Source organism: Morone saxatilis, unplaced genomic scaffold (assembly GCF_004916995.1).
Source record: "Morone saxatilis isolate NCDOM2014 unplaced genomic scaffold, NCSU_SB_2.0 Contig1, whole genome shotgun sequence".
NCBI lineage: Eukaryota > Metazoa > Chordata > Actinopteri > Moronidae > Morone > Morone saxatilis.
This window is the reverse complement of record NW_023339651.1, coordinates 12,446,802-12,455,321: the sequence shown is the minus strand read 5'-3', so window position 1 is coordinate 12,455,321 and position 8,520 is coordinate 12,446,802.

Here is an 8,520-nt window from a genome sequence, read left to right as displayed (position 1 = left end):
AACTCCGCTCAGCTGAAGCTACCGTTATTGGTAGCGTTGCGCTTATCCGTTCATTTTCCATGGACTGTAGCTGTAACCCGTCGACACACAGCCGACCGACTGACTGCGCATCAGTGTGTGCGCTAGCATGTTGTGACCGTGACGGTACAGCTAAAGGTCACGTCAGAATTGTCATTTCCCTTTTACTTAAGTTTAATTTAATTTTTATTGTCCAAAGTACTTGTTCCCCCAGATAAGAGGTGATGGCCAAAACTGTTGAAAAAATAAATAGACATTATAATGAAATACTTAATGCTGTAATTGTGGATTGCAACTCACAAAATTACAAACAATAGATCCTCCTAAATATTACACTTGAACTTTTAGCACATTGTAGTCCTCACATATGGGAAAATAATGATTTAGCCATTGCAAAACATGTAAACTATAACTCTACTCTAACTGGGCATATGCTGTTTGTTTCCATATGCATGAAAGTACACATTTAACAAAAAAAACTCCACTGTGACAGTCAACATTAAATCAGAGAGCAGTTTAAATGGTTAATCAACTCAAACTTATCAACGTTTCGATATAAAAATGTTTTGAAGGATTTCAAATCCCTTTAAATAACAAAATTGAATCGCAGTTAACTTTTCAACATGAGCAGTGTTTCCACAACAAGCGTCTCTTGTTTTACCTGGATGAGAGCCACCCCTGATGCTTTCAGTTTAAGCAACTGATAAATGCCATGTAGAACTTTGTTAAATGGATCCAACATTCACTCACTGCTTAATTGAATAAACTTTAGTTTACAGGTTGAGTCAGAATAAGGTCTGATATAAAAGTTCGAAGAAATGTTTTTACTTTGGGAATGTAATTGCAAGGCAGTGAACGCCTTTGTTGGTTTGTGTCTTTTGGAGAGAGAGGTGTGTGTGTGTGTGTTTTATTAGATTCTAGTTTGTGTGTGTAACAAAGGGAGGTTGTACTGCACAGGGTTCAAATTACAAACTTGTCGGAGGTGTAGGGGGAAAGTATGTACCGCATGATCTCACATATTTACAGTGAAATTATAGTATATATTCAAAAATGAATATTGTGATTTTAGTTTGAAAGTAGAAATTAAAATTAAATCGAACTTCACGGCTGACAAAACAATCTCACCACAAAGTCCATTTAGTAGCTGTTTTGGAGGTTTCAATTATATCATATGGTCTTCCTCAGCAGATTCAGTTTGCCCAGTTGGTATGGAACTGTGGACATTCAAATAATTATTTTTAAACTTCTCAGGCTTAAGTATATTGCAGCATTTTCATACAATCAGGGAAAAAAACAAAAAAGATACCGTATATCATAAGAAGTCATGGTTGCTGCCTGGGTTGCTCTCTTCACTTTCACCATCATCTAACATTATGCTAACATTGCCACAACATTAAAGAAGCAATTCACACAGTCAGTGACTGATGCTAAGCAGACCAAACAGCAGCAGGCACAGTGTATAGGAATGCAGGCTCTCTGTATGTTTGTACTGCTGCAGCTGGGCTTGGCCGCAGGTATGCATGAGGCTGCTAGGTGGAATACTCAGAATGGGTGGAGGTCCATGCTATCTGCAGCCTGACTGTGCACTTTACCGTGGGAGAAAAGCTGAAGGATAGACACAGAGCAGCTAGCATGGTGATAAAAGATGTCAAGACAAATAGACAGAGGGAGAGAGTGAGGGTAATCCTTGTGCTGGACCAAGGCTGAAGGAATGGAGTTCGGGAGGCAGCGGTTAGGGATGTCGGCTAGATTTAAGGGTTGACAGACATTCTGTTGAACTTTAAGCATGACTTACTTTCGGTGTTGACAGTAACACTAAAACTGTCATCTGTACAACTGATGACTGAATGTTCGCAATCTAATTGTGACTGTGGAGTTGTTTAAACTCTTTAACTTAAACCTGCAATGACTGATTCTTTTGGACACCTGGGGCATGCGTATCACTTTCTTAAAGGTCCAGTGTGTAACTTTTAAGGGGATCTACTGGCAGAAATAGAATATAATAGGCAAAACTATGTTTTCATTATAATCACCTGAATACAGAATTTTTTGTTACCTCATTCTAAGCCTTTTATATCTACAGACACTGCGGGTCGCCATGTTACTACTGTAGCCAAGAAGGGACAAACCAAACACTGGCACTAGATAGGGGTATTTGTGTTTTTCATGTGTTTCGCAGCCATTGTAGTTTCTCCTTTGAGCATGGAAGGGAGGGTAAAACAAGGGAGTTGCGATACTGCACTGCTGTATGCCACTAAACCCTACACACCGGACCTTTGAAATCCCTTCTTATTTTTAAGTTTTATTCATTTCGATCACTGACTCTTGCCTTTTAATCCAAAGAGATCAAACATCTCACCTTGAACAGCTCTCTTTTTCATTGTCTAGCCACCGTTCTTCTTGAAAAGAGCTCACCTCTCAGGTACAAAAGTGAGTGCTGCACACATGTGTAACTTTCCATCTTTTGGGGGGGTGGGGCGTATGCAGTGGGGGTATCCAGATGGCCCCTTAATTAAAACCAGATGGTGGCAGTTAAAAAAAAGAATGAGAAAAATGAAAGGATGCATGTATTACACTGAGAAATATAGTCACCTGGATGATGGCATATGATTATACAGCTAATCTTTTGTTTTGGGGGAATTACAAGTGTGCACCAATAAAAGACAGAAGGAAGTCATAACAAGGTTTAACATTTTAAAGCAATGAGTACTTGAGTGGTCCATTCTGCTCAGTAATTATGCTAACAGAAATTAAGTCATAAGAAAACAATAAATGTCATTAAAAGCTGTTCAGAGGGATTTTTTAATCAGTATAACTATTTTACACCAAAACAGTGATGAAAATAAGATTGTCAAATTCTCTAAAATACATTTTTTGCCTACTCTAAAACATGTTTTGGCTAAACCTCACTTGGCTAAACAAATGTAACTGTCAAAGAAGATTTTCAGATGTCACAAATCTGCTTCAAATCATGTACCCACAAACAAATATTCAGGTCCATATATTTTTGAGGTAAAACACTAATGGCTACAAGTCAGCATTAATTTTCTCCAAAGCGCTTGAGTCGATCAAACTCCACAGTAGGCCGTGCTAACCACCGCTGAAAAGTCATAACCACAGTGGTTATTGTAGAGCTGGTGTTAGCCATATTGTAGCTCAACACCTTCTAATGACCGTCAGCCTATTGCTGCTCACTTTAGATGTGTAATGTGATACCGCTGTTCACACCACAAACCAACAGGTCTTCAGGGACATTTCAAAAAGGTGTCTTGTAATTGACTCTCACTGAATGCCGGCCTTAACTGACTGACTGAGTAGTTAGATTTGTTGAAAGATAAACAAGGAAGGAAGAGGAGTTCTTGCTGGAGAGTAAAACAGGCGAGAGCTGCCAGAGACCTATGTTGTTTTTGGCATAAAACAAACAGATTTTTATTATGAAAGCAAGTTTGGCTTGTGCCGTCTGCACTTAACTCTATTATGATTACAAGCTTGGCAATTTGTGAAGGTCAAGTACGATGTTTTAGACAAGGAGAACATAAACAAAATCCTTCTTTCGCTCTTCTGTTTTCTTCATTTCTATTCTCGCTCATTTTAAATCCTAATTTCTATTTTTCGTAATCAGACAGAGCTTCAGGAGTCAGTTGCATTCCAGCGAGCTTACGAAGCCCTCTCACCTGGTTGTTATTATGCATGCTTTTTGTGTGGCGCGGCCACCCCACTCCCTTTTCCCCAATAACCCTCTCCTCACCTCAGCCTTGAAATAATAATCATAACTCTGTCATGGCACCCTGGCACACACAGCCCCCTGCCTTTCCCTGACCAGGGAGGCCCCAGAACCTGGACCCCAAAGATAACTGTCATTTGTAGGGTTTTTGCACTGCAGCAGAGGGGATATAGTTGGATTCAGGAGTTAAGTGCTTCTTCATGATGCTGCATTCAGGTCTGCTGTGTTTTTGATTATGCGCAAAGCTGCTTCATCTCTCTGCGAAATGGCCTGCTTGTGTCAGTGGGCTATCTAAACAACTGAACCTTCATATATGAACATCAGTGTTGACTTTTCAGAGCATAGGCATAAGAGAAAATATATATAGAATCTAAAGGTCACGTGAGAGTGCATGCTGGTTCAAGGAGACAAAAGTATTACTAGGAGAGATGTAAAATACTGATGGTCTCCTTTAGCCGGCATAAACCTTATCATGTCTGTTGAAATTCTTAAAAAATACAAAGTAACACATCTGGCTCCGTCACTTCGATGGGGTTTTCCCTGCCCCCACCCCTATCTCTGGTTTCTTTGCTATCTAGGACAGGTGCACATTCAGGTGGAGCATTACTCAAAGATCCTCTCTATTGCTCCTTACTGACAGTCCCATATCACAGAATATCATTGCTCTAGCATTGTGTGGTAAGGTTTGTACACATGGATTTCATCTTTTTTTCAAGCATTAAGTGTAGGTCTTGCTGGTCCTTTGGCCAGTAACTTCAAAGCAAACATTTTCATCTCATCTTCATGTTACTTGCAAATTGCTTTAGTGAGGCCAAATACTGTAGGTTTCACATTCCAAGCTAAACTTCCCCAGTACAGTAAAATGATCCAAATATGACATTCTCTACACAGTGGAAACTATGAGGTAAACATAATCATCAACCATATTCAGAACCAGAGTCAGTGTAAAAAGTGATTTAAACAGGTTCACTGAACATTATGATGGAAATAATCTGTGTAATGCATTGCAGTCAAGCTTCCCGGATGCAAGACTGAAGTCTCCCGTATTTAAAAGAGAAAAGGTTTTAGGTATGGTTATGCAGCCAGTGGTTATGAGTTTCTGGTCCATGGCACTGGTATGGATTGTTTTTCCAGTCACTCATGTTTGCAGAATGAGGTACCTTTTCTTCCCCTGCAATGAGTGCTCGAAAGTAACGATTTACCAACACGCCGCACCGCTCCAAAACTTGTCAACATTTTGCCAAGCATGACATTTCATTATGCCTGTCAGGAGGAAAAGGAAACAGGATCATGCCAGGATGGCGTTTGTCTGTGCCTGGATACCCGTCTAGCATGTCATGTGTGTTTTTGAACAACTGGCGGTCTCAGTCGGCGGTGGTAATGCTGGCCTGAGGTTAGGGTGCCAAAGTAAATTGTGACGGCTTTCTTATTTTGTGGCCTGGTTCTACTACATGCAGTCCCTGCTTGTGTTGCCCTGGCCGTAGCTTGGCTTCAGCCATTACCGCTCAAGAAACAGGAGTAGAGGACAGGAAGTGTGGTTTCCTCTGGTTTTACAGCACCATGTCAGGCCTTGGGTCCTGCTAGCCACTGAACTGTGACATACACTCATAGGAATTTGCTTTTATTAAAAATGACTGATTGCAGCCTCAGTCACTCATTGTATGTGTATTTTGGTGTTGTGCAACTGCTGAGGTTGTTATTCCTGTGCAGCAGTGTTTTAGGTGGCAGTCTCCTATGCTTTTTTTTTTTTTGCTGTCCAGAACTCTCCATACAGTTTAACACTCAACTATTTTTGGCATCCATTTGTGCTTTTACCAGATTCTGAATACAGACACTATTACACCATCGAAGCCTGTATGCCATGAAAACCAGATCTAGTCCTTAGGTCTACCATCACGCTAGCAAGGTGTTTTATTGGCCTGCGGGCGCGGTTGCCGAGTGGCATCTGTCATCAGAGCGTGCCCTCGCTCTACGCCATGGTGAGTTTATTTGGTTTGATACGTGGTGTGCTGCCCATATTTTCACAGGTGCCTGTGTTGTTGAACCAAGAGCCTGATTCCTGCTTTCCCTGGCAGACACAAGGCCCTGGTTGTCCAGAACTTCCTCTGGTGGATGGGGGGAGGAAGGGTGCCCCTCTGCTCCCTTAGGAAGCATTCCCCTTCAAAATGTCCTCTCTCAAAATCTCACCACCTTATCTCCTTTGAACAATTATTTAGGGTTGAGTTTTGTGTCTGCAAATTAACATGATTTGTGTCAGTGAGAATTATTCTGGATGGGTGGATGGATACCACTATTGTGATGCTGCTCTAGAGCCACACTGCACTCATTTTGTCAGATGCAGCAGCACAGTTTGACATTGGTTTTTAATAGTTACCAAGTCTGTAAATGACAACACTTTATTGGGCCAGTGAGTGACTGAATGTCAAGACTGTCAAAAAGCAATAGAAAAGGTGGGCATGGATCAAGTCCTTTGCTCTCTGACTATTTTTCATATTACATCAACATATTTAAGTTCAAATATCCATGGCCGATTTAGACATGCTGGAGGAGTAATGGTCCAGGAGCCGTCATTAGCTGTGACGGGTCTCTGGGTAGAGAGTACTCCTGGCAGAGCCACGTCCTGGTGAGCAGCTGTCAAGTTACGCCAGGCGCTCTCCCACAGCTGGGCTTGAGGCTTCACAGGGGGAGCTGAGAGCAGGTTGCTGCCTGTGGGGAGCTTGCCTGGCCCTTTTTATAACCCTGTGACACTGGTGATAGAGGGGGAAAGTCCATCATATGCCTGTTGGTGTCGATCTGTCGATCTCAGATGTGTTCTGTAGCCCATGTGAGGGAGAAGATGCTGTCTAAGTGTAGCTTGATTCAACTCTGGTTAGAATTAAAATGAAATGGAGTGCTTGTTGCATCTTTGAACAGCGTTTGAAACCCCCTCTTCAACACCTTTACTTCACACAATGATCGGCCAGGAGGATTAATACTTACGGTCATTCAGGCCACTTTGGTCCAGACTGAAATATCCACAACTATTGGGTGGATTGCCATGAAATTTGGTACCAATAAATGATGATGACAACTGATTGTTTCTTTAGATTGACTCTTTGGTTTATGACACTTGCAAAACTAATAGCATTCCTATCATTATTTTCTTTGTGCTAATTACCAAATGTTAGCATGCTAACACTCATTGTCACACTCCTTTTCCTGCAATTCACTCTCATGGTGTTTATTTCCCTCTTTTTTTAAGGGGTAGTCTGTTCATCCTCTAATCAAAGTTGTAAACATTGAAAGCCTTTTCAAGCTTTGATATGAGGGGGAGACAGGCCCTTGCGGGGTCCTACGCAGTGTCTATTGCAGAGCGGCTCTGATGTCTAGAGATATGCAGAAATTGGTGGTGTTATCACAATTGCTATGGAAGCAGGCTTTCCGCCCTGCCTTCGAGTGTGGTCATTAAATACCATTAGCTTTCAGCTTCAAGCATATCCTTATAGAGTTGCTATTTGAAATCAAACCTGATGCTCTTCTCACTGATCTCATCTTGTCCAACCGTCACAGAGATGAAGACCTCAATTCCCATTGGCAGGGTAAACTTTCTTGGTCCTTTTTTTGAGACGTGACTCAAAGGAAGAGAAAAAGTCTGGATTTAAATGGATCCAGTGGATTTAAAACTTCTAAGAAGAAAATGGAATATTTTTCACTGGGTGGTTGTGTTGGCCTGCAGACATTGAAGCATGACTTAAAAGGTCTTGGACTGGGAAAAAGTCCTGGACAGTGGATCTTGACGACATCTCAGTCTCATCACTGTCTTAGTTATCTCTTGAGGGAAGGCCCCTGTCGTCACAAAACCATCAAAACCACATAGGTCACTTTTTACACATGAACACATTCATGAACCGACTGAACCACTGCCCATTCTTCCCATCTCGTCCCAATCCTGTCATGTGGTCTCTTCTCTTCATGTCATTCTCTAATCACTTTCCTTTCCTCCCTCAGCCTTTTTTTTCTCTTACCCTGCTTGCCCCCTCTTATTTTGAACCTCTCCTTGCTCTTTTCCTCTATGCGTCTTCACAGATAAGTAGGCATCCCTCACCTTTCACATAACATCACATGGTAGCAATCAGAGTGGGCTTTGGCAGACAAATTAGGGCAGTTAATGTAGACCGGAGATCAGTGCAGAGGCGGGGAAGCTGGTGCTAAATGCCAACAGATGGGGCCTGAATTGGATCGGCCCAGCCTACGGTACAGTATAGCCTGGGGTGTATAACTGAAAGAGGGCCTGAGCCTAGAGGAAAGAGGAGCATTCTTAGTAAATCTATTTTTTTATTAGCGAGAAATGGAGGACTCTGGAGCATGGAAAGATGTAGAGAGAAAAGAAGACAAATTTGAAGGTAATTTCACTCCAAAAAGGAAAGAAAGCAGTTTTTTTCTTTATTGGAAAAACAACTGAACCTGGGTCTTATCTGAGATTAAATTCTGTCCAGAGCCCGATTTTTTGGGAAAATGATAAAAGACATATTGTCCCATTCATCCCTGACTCTAGAGGACTCAGCAACATAACATGTTTCTCTCTGTCCATTTGTAAAAAACTGTATATGTATTCCAAAAAATGAGCAACACAGCTTGCCCCCTTGTTCACCACTGAATTATGCACATTTAATCAAATGTTTGGCTGAGACGGCAAGCGCAACTCAAAGCCAATTTAACATGGATACTCCTCAAATGGCACATTTTCACCAATCAGTCTGTCATCACTTGTAAATGAATGAATGAATGAATGAATAATG